Genomic DNA, 8,458 nt, shown 5'->3' with positions numbered 1-8,458 from the left:
ATTCCCTTCCCCTGGGGCCTCCTGCTTGGCCCACAGCTGGGGAACATAAAGCAAGGCAACAGCCCTGTGGGTACTGCTGCCCTGGAGCCACCAAAACCGGAGCACCCAGTCACTACCAATCCCACAGCAGACCCAAGATACAACAGGGACTCCATAGAGACTCCAAAACCTCACTGAGAACCCCCCAACTCCTTCAGGACCCCCACAGATTCTCCAACTTAGATGCCCACAAAACCCCTTTGGTTGCACCCAAACCCCCCATCTGAAACACCCAGCTCCACTTTAGGTACCCCCAGATGCTTCCAAATGTCCCCAGACCCGCTGGTGGACCAGCCCCAGAACCCCCTGACACTATCCCAGACCCTTTCAGGGGGCTCCACACCCCTTCTAGATGCCCACAAAACCCCTTCACACGCCAAAAGAAACCTTTACCTGCCTCCAAACCCCACGTGGGGGGCCACTTAGCAGCGGGTGGCAGCAACCAAGTCTGTTGCTCTCACCAATTAAACCCTTTGGTGCTCTCAGCTCTCTGACCCTGTGTCAGTGCAAGTCCTTGTCGGCCGGCACCTTCGTCCTGATCCAGGCGGAGAGAGAACTGCCAGGAACACAGCTTCGCCGCTCCGCTTGCGGCACGCCTGCTGCCGAGGGCAGCCTCGTCCGCAGCCTGCCCGAGAGGAACACGGCCCCCGGGGCCGGGGGACACACAAAAGCCTACCACAAAGGAAACAAGGGAAGTCTCTTGGCCACTCTTCACGTGCCGAGTGCGATTGTCATGTGGAACACACCGCGCATCTGGAACGAGTTTAAGTCCAGGTCTGTGGCAGCACAGAAGGTTCCTGGAATATCCCGGTACATCGATCCACAGGAGGTTGTCTTTCGGTCCCCAGTCTGATGCTTGGCAGCACAGCCATCACACCATTTCTCTCGAGTGCTTTGAACTGACAATTCATGCAGGAGAATAAAACCAAACAGGAGTAAGCAGCTTGGAAAAGAACTTTGATCATCACCAGGCCCAGCAAGAGGACACAGTCTCAGGCTGCACCAGGGGAGGTTTAGGCTAGAGGTTAGGAAGAGGTTCTGCACGGAGAGAGTGATGGCCCATTGGGAATGGGCTGCCCAGGGTGGTGGTGGAGTCCACCATCTTGGAGGTGTTCAGGAGGAGACTGGATAGGGTGCCTGGTTGCTTGGTTTAGTTGATTAGGTGGTGTTGGATGATAGGTTGGACACGATGATCTTGAAGGTCTCTTCCAACTCGGTCTGGTCTATTCTATTCTATTCCGTTCCATTCCATTCCAACACCATCTTAATCAACTAAACCACGGCACTGAGTGCCTCATCCAGTCTCTTCTAAACACTTCCAGTGATGGTGACTCCCTGGGCACCACCTCCCTGAGCAGCACATTCCAAAGGCCAATCTCTCTTTCAACCTGCTCTATTCTATTCTATGAAGACCTTCTTCCTAACATCCAGCCTAAACCTCCCCTGGCACAGCTTGAGACTGTGTCCCTCTTGTTCTGGTGCTGGCTTGCCTGGGGAGAAGAGACCAACCCCCACCTGGCTACAACCAGAACTGAGGGGACTGCAATCCTTGCAGCTTCAGCTTTCCTTCTCTGCTACTTCTTTTTTCAGATGGATTGTTTTTCAAAGGGACTGCTGGACAGCAGAACAGGATGGATGGCTGGGCCCCCAAGAGCGGTGGGGAACAGAGTTAAACCCAGCCGGTGGACGGCCGGGCACAAGTGGTGTTCCCCAGGACACCCCTTGTGAGAGAGTGAGTCCAGAGAAGGGCACAAAGCTGGTGAGGGGTCTGGATAACAAGCCTTAGGAGGAGTGGCTGAAGGAACTGGGACTGTTTAATCTGCAGAAGAGGAAGCTGAGGGAATTAAGGTATGGTCTGGCTTCAGCTCTCAACTAGTTCCACGTTGAGCAAGGACAGCTTGTACTCACAGAAGGCACTGGCTGCTTGGGTTCAAGGTTCCTGCAGAGCTCAGGCTATCTCTCTTGATTAGTGAGGTCGTCCTGTCACCTAGGCAGAGAGAAGAAAATGCAGCTATGAAATGAGACCACTGGAATCGTGAGACTCGTTCTGTGAGAGACTCCAGGAGAATCCAAACCTAACCTTGGAGCTGCCCTGAAGAGCTCCTCTTTGGAAAAGTCTCGCTGCCGGGCCCCACAAACCCCACACCCTCTGTCAGCAAACCGGATGTACGAGCTGAAGAGTGTCGACAGAAACTGTACGTGGACAGCTCAGGAAGATCCTGCAGTCCCAGCACACCAGTCCTGGAATGATCAAAGAAAGTCCGTTAACAACTGTCTGTGTGTCTGCTCATAGCTTGAGGAGAACCCCCCAACTCCTTCAGGACCCCCCCCAGACTCCCCAACTTAGATGCCCACAAAACCCCTTTGGATGCACCCAAACCCCCCATCTGATACGCCCAGATCTGTTTTAGGGTACCCCCAGACGCTTCTAATGTCCCCAGACCCGCTGGTAGACCAGCCCAGAACCCCCTGACACTATCCCAGACCCTTTCCAGGGGGCTCCACACCCCTTCTAGATGCCCACAAAACCCCTTCACATGCCAAAAGAACCTTTTACCTGCCTCCAAACCCCCATTTGGGGGCCACTCAGACCCCTTAGCAGCGGGTGGCAGCAACCAAGTCTGTTGCTCTCACCAATTAAACCTGGATGTTAGGAAGAAGGTCTTCATAGAATAGAATAGAGCAGGTTGAAAGAGAGATTGGCCTTTGGAATGTGCTGCCCAGGGAGGTGGTGGAGTCACCATCACTGGAAGTGTTTAGAAAGAGACTGGATGAGGCACTCAGTGCCATGGTTTAGTTGATTAGATGGTGATGGAATGGAATGGACCGGACCAGGTTGGAAGAGACCTTCAAGATCATCGTGTCCAACCTATCATCCAACACCACCTAATCAACTAAACCATGCAACCAAGCACCCTATCCAGTCTCCCTCCTGAACACCTCCAAAGATGGTGACTCCACCACCTCCCTGGGCAGCCCATTCCAATGGGCCATCACTCTCTCTGTGCAGAACCTCTTCCTAACCTCTAGCCTAAACCTCCCCTGCCACAGCTTGAGACTGTGTCCTCTTGTTCTGGTGCTGCTGCCTGGAAGAAGAGACCAACCCCCACCTGGCTACAACCTCCCTTCAGGGAGTTGCAGAGAGCAAGAAGGTCTCCCCTGAGCCTCCTCTTCTCCAGGCCTAAGCAACCCCCAGCTCCCTCAGCCTCTCCTCACAGGCCTGTGCTCCAAACCCCTCCCCAGCTTTGTTGCCCTTCCCTCCGGACTCCTTCCAGGCAACTCAACGTCTTGCTTAAACGGAGGGGCCCAGAACTGGACACGGGACTCAAGGTGTGCCCTAACCAGTGCCAAGTGCAGGGGCAGAATGACCTCCCTGCTCCTGCTGGCCACACTGTTCCTGATATTGGCCAGGTTGCCAGTGGCCTTCTTGGCCACCCGTGCACGCTGCTGGTCACGACCCAGAAGACAGGGATCAGAAGAGTCTTTGGCCAAGCTGTAAACCACTTCCTAACATTCAGCCTAAACCTCCCCTGGCACAGCTTGAGACTGTGTCCTCTTGTTCTGGTGCTGCTTGCCTGGGAGAAGAGACCAACCCCCACCTGGCTACAACCAGACTGAGGGGACTGCAATCCTTGCAGCTTCAACTTTCCTTCTCTGCTACTTCTTTTTTCAGATGGATTGTTTTTCAAAGGGACTGCTGACAGCAGAACAGGATGGATGGCTGGGCCCCAAGAGCGGTGGGGAACAGAGTTAAACCCAGCCGGTGGACGGCCGGGCACAAAGTGGTGTTCCCCAGGACACCCCTTGTGAGAGAGTGAGTCCAGAGAAGGGCCACAAAGCTGGTGAGGGTCTGGATAACAAGCCTTAGGAGGAGTGGCTGAAGGAACTGGGACTGTTTAATCTGCAGAAGAGGAAGCTAAGGGAATTAAGGCGTGGTCTGGCTTCAGCTCTCAACTACTTCCACGTTGAGCAAGATCTCTCGTTCCTGCAGAGCTCAGGCTATCTCTCTTGATTAGTGAGGTCGTCCTGTCACCTAGGCAGAGAGAAGAAAATGCAGCTATGAAATGAGACCACTGGAATCGTGAGACTCGTTCTGTGTGCGACTCCAGGAGAATCCAAACCTAACCTTGGAGCTGCCCTGAAGAGCTCCTCATAGCTTGAGGAGTACCAGAGCAGGAACAATTCCCAAAAGGTTTTCACTGCATTCCTAGGGCACTTGAAGGATTGCCCTGGCTGTAGTTAATACCTAGAAATTCCTATCAAAATCTTTGCAGCACAGCAAGGAAATTGAGGGATGGGAAGGCAATATGTACTTACACGTTAGGCAAGAATTGGCTTTGCAAACTAATCTCTCTAACTGTTGGATATGCACTGAACTTCCTCGAGGCCAAATGAGGACCCCTTTATTTGGGGAAGCCTCAATGAATTGGACTTGGGGGGCATCAGACTGGGTGACTACATCTGAGAGTAACTTCCACAAGTGTCAGCATGGGAAAGATAGCTCAGAAAGCCTGGGTCCAAAGTTTGCCTTAAGAAAATATAGTATAGGAATATACTGTTGGCTGTGAGAAAGGGGGGAACTGATGAACAGAAAAGTCTCATTAACAGAACCACAGAGTTGATAAGAATTTTCCGCTTGTTAGCTGAAATGCTGGGACGCAGGGAGGGGGAGAGGGGTTGGCAGACAGCCTTTGGATAGAGAAGGAATAACAGGATTTGTCAGTGATTCACTTCTGTTAGTCTTGGACAAGATGCTCTTTTGTATACGATAAAGGACACCTGCATGATATGTGTACTTCTGCTCTTTTAGATAGATAAGCTTTGTATAGATAGGCAGCATCTGGACCTCTGTCATTATAGACAGATAACTTTTTGTGTAAAAGTTTGCCCAAACCTCTCTGAAGACACACAGCTCTTTTGAAATGATCCTACCTGTGTCAGGCGCCAGAATAGAAGCACGATACAAGAGACTTACTGAGTCTCTTGTGTGTCTTTCTCTAAGTCATTATCAACGCTGTTTGCAGCACAAACCCAAACCCAAACCCACCCCGAGACACCCCCAGCTCCCACGGGAGCCTGCAGAGACCTCCCAAAGGGTCCGTCGGAGGTGCCCAGCTGCCTCCCCACGACCCTTGACCCTTTCCGATGGCCCCACGAGAACTTTACGTATCCCCAGACCCTTTTAGGTGTCCCCAAGACCTCCTCCGTCACCCCCAAAAGCCCTGCCGATGGCCCCAGACCACCTTCAGACGCCGGAAGGAACACACCTGGGAGTCCCGGGCCGGCAGCGACACCGGGACCGGACCCGCTGCGGCGCAGGCGCCGTGTCCATAGCGACCACCGGGACGCTGCCCCCCTGGCGCGAGCAGAGCCGGGCTAGGGCGCAGGCGCCGGATCCATAGCGACGCTCGAGTCAAGCTCTCCGCCCTCCGCTCTTCCCCTAAGAATTGTCGAGCATTCAGCGCAGTTAGGCTGCAGAAATTAGCTCCCCCAGGGCGGCACACGCCGCGGCACGGCTGCACTGCCGGCCATTACACACCGGGTTGAGCACTGACCTCCCACGGGGCGGTATACGCCGCGGCACGGCTGCACTGCCGGCCATTACACACAGGGTTGAGCACTGAGCTCCCCCGGGGCGGTATACGCCGCGGCACGGCTGCACTGCCGGCCATTACACACCGGGTGGCAGCATTGAGCTCCCCCGGGGCGGCACACGCCGCGGCACGGCTGCACTGCCGGCCATTACACACAGGGTGGCAGCATTGAGCTCCCACGGGGCCTCTGGGTACGGTTGAGGCAGCAGCCGCCACCCCCGCAGAGCCCCGCCGGCCAAGCCCGGACACGCCCCCCTCCCCCCCCAAAAGCCCCGCGCTGCCCCGCCGGTGGCCACCCCCCCAAGCCCCGCGCAGCTCCAGCGGCTGCTATAGAGAAACCCCCCAAAGCAGCAGAGACTGGCACTGACCTGGGACACAGCAGAAGAGCTCCAACCTCTACCAGCCACAACCCTGCACTAAGCCACTTTAAAGCATCTGGCGCCATGTTGTTGAGGGCGGTGCCAAGCTGGGGGGTGGGGTTCAGGCTGGAGGGGCGGTGCCACGCTGAGGGGGGCGGTGCCACGCTGGGGGGGGCGGTGCCACGCTGGGGGGGGCGGTGCCACGCTGGGGGGGGCGGTGCCACGCTGGGGGGGGCGGTGCCACGCTGGGGGGGGCGGTGCCACGCTGGGGGGGGCGGTGCCACGCTGGGGGGGGCGGTGCCACGCGGGGGGGGGCGGTGCCACGCGGGGGGGGGCGGTGCCACGCGGGGGGGGGCGGTGCCACGCGGGGGGGGGCGGTGCCACGCGGGGGGGGCGGTGCCACGCTGGGGGGGGGCGGTGCCACGCTGGGGGGGGCGGTGCCACGCTGGGGGGGGCGGTGCCACGCTGGGGGGGGCGGTGCCACGCTGGGGGGGGCGGTGCCACGCTGGGGGGGGCGGTGCCACGCTGGGGGGGGGCGGTGCCACGCTGGGGGGGGCGGTGCCACGCTGGGGGGGGCGGTGCCACGCTGGGGGGGGCGGTGCCACGCTGGGGGGGGCGGTGCCACGCTGGGGGGGGGCGGTGCCACGCTGGGGGGGGCGGTGCCACGCTGGGGGGGGCGGTGCCACGCTGGGGGGGGGCGGTGCCACGCTGGGGGGGGCGGTGCCACGCTGGGGGGGGCGGTGCCACGCTGGGGGGGGCGGTGCCACGCTGGGGGGGGCGGTGCCACGCTGGGGGGGCGGTGCCACGCTGGGGGGGGGCGGCGCCACGCTGGGGGGGGGCGGCGCCACGCTGGGGGGTCGGCGCCACTCTGGGGGGGGCGGTGCCTGCGTTGTGACCTTACGCTCAGCGTTCCATGGGTTTTATTCCCCTCCAAGACAACACGTTGAGTTCTGAGCAGCTGAGGAGCCCTGGGGAACACCTGTACAGAAACGTTCCTCCAAGAGCTGTCAGAAAAACGTTCGTTCCGCCAGCACTGCCGGCCGTTACACACCGGATGGCAACATTGAGCTCCCCCGGGGCGGCACACGCCGCGGCACGGCTGCACTGCCGGCCCTTACACACAGGGTGGCAGCATTGAGCTCCCACGGGGCGGCACACGCCGCGGCACGGCTGCACTGCCGGCCGTTACACACCGGGTGGCAGCACTGAGCACCTCCCTGGGCGTGGGCAGCAGCCGGGCCCCCACCTGGCTTTTATTTTCCAATGCTAAAAGCCTTTTAGAAGCAGAGAGGGCAGACAGGGGTCGTTTCCAAAGCTTTCTTACGCACCAGTCACTCCAAGCCCTCCCTCTCCAGCTGCAAACCAGAGGTTTGCCTCCGCCTCGCCTCACCCCAGTACTTACACTTTTAAAGATAGTGTGGTCCCCTCGGAGAATTTTCAGCACTTTAGGGGGGGGCCCCCAGCCCTCGCTCACCTGCTCCTCTGCTGCAGCAGCCCCCTGCCCCACGTGGCAGAACCAGCCCACCCACAATCCCCCCACTCCCTTTGATTCACCCCCAAAAAGGCACAAAATAAAGCAAACTTCCCCAGCCTTCCTGTAGGCCCCTTTCAGATACTGGAAGGCCACAATTAGGTCACCTCGGAGCCCTCTCTTCTGCAGACTGAACAGCCCCAACTCCTTCAGTCTGCCCTCATAGGAGAGGTGCTCCAGCCCTCTGATCATCCTCGTGGCCCTTCTCTGGACACGTTCCAGCACCTCCACATCCCTCTTGTCATAGGGGCTCCAGAACTGGACACAGTACTCCAGGTGGGGTCTCACCAGGGCTGAGCAGAGGGGGAGGATCACCTCCCTCGACCTGCTAGCCACACTTCTCCTGATGCAGCCCAGGATCTGATTGGCCTTGCGGGCTGCAAGTGCACATTGAGAGCTCATGTTGAGCTTTTTGTCCACCAGCACCCCCAAGTCTCTCTCCTCAGGGCTACTTTCCAGCCAGTCACTGCCCAGCCTGTATTTGTGCCTGGGATTGCCTCGACCCAGATGCAGGACCCTGCACTTGCTCTTATTGAACTTCATGAGGTTGGCTTGTGCCCACCTCTCCAGCCTGTCAAGGTCCCTCTGGATGGCCTCCCTTCCCTCCAGCGTGTCTGCTGCACCACACAGCTTGGTGTCATCAGCAAACTTGCTGAGGGTGCACTCAATGCCACTGTCCATGGCACCCACAGAGATGTTGAACAAGCCTGGTTCCAGGAGTGATCCCTGAGGGACTCTGCTTGTCCCTGGCCTCCCCTGGGACATGGAGCCATTGACAGCCACTCTTTGGCTGCGGCCATCAAGCCAGTTCCTTATCCATCCAGTGGTCACCCATCACACCCATGTGTCACCAGCCTGGAGACCAGGATGTGGTGCGGGACAGTGTCGAAGGCTTTGCTCAGGTCCAGGTAAACGACATCAGTTGCTCGCCCCTC

The sequence above is a fragment of the Melanerpes formicivorus genome, unplaced genomic scaffold (genome assembly GCF_026170545.1).
Source record: "Melanerpes formicivorus ecotype bairdi unplaced genomic scaffold, bMelFor1.0.p_v2 SCAF_591, whole genome shotgun sequence".
NCBI lineage: Eukaryota > Metazoa > Chordata > Aves > Piciformes > Picidae > Melanerpes > Melanerpes formicivorus.
The sequence above is the reverse complement of the archived record's forward strand: the minus strand, read 5'-3'. Positions refer to the sequence as shown.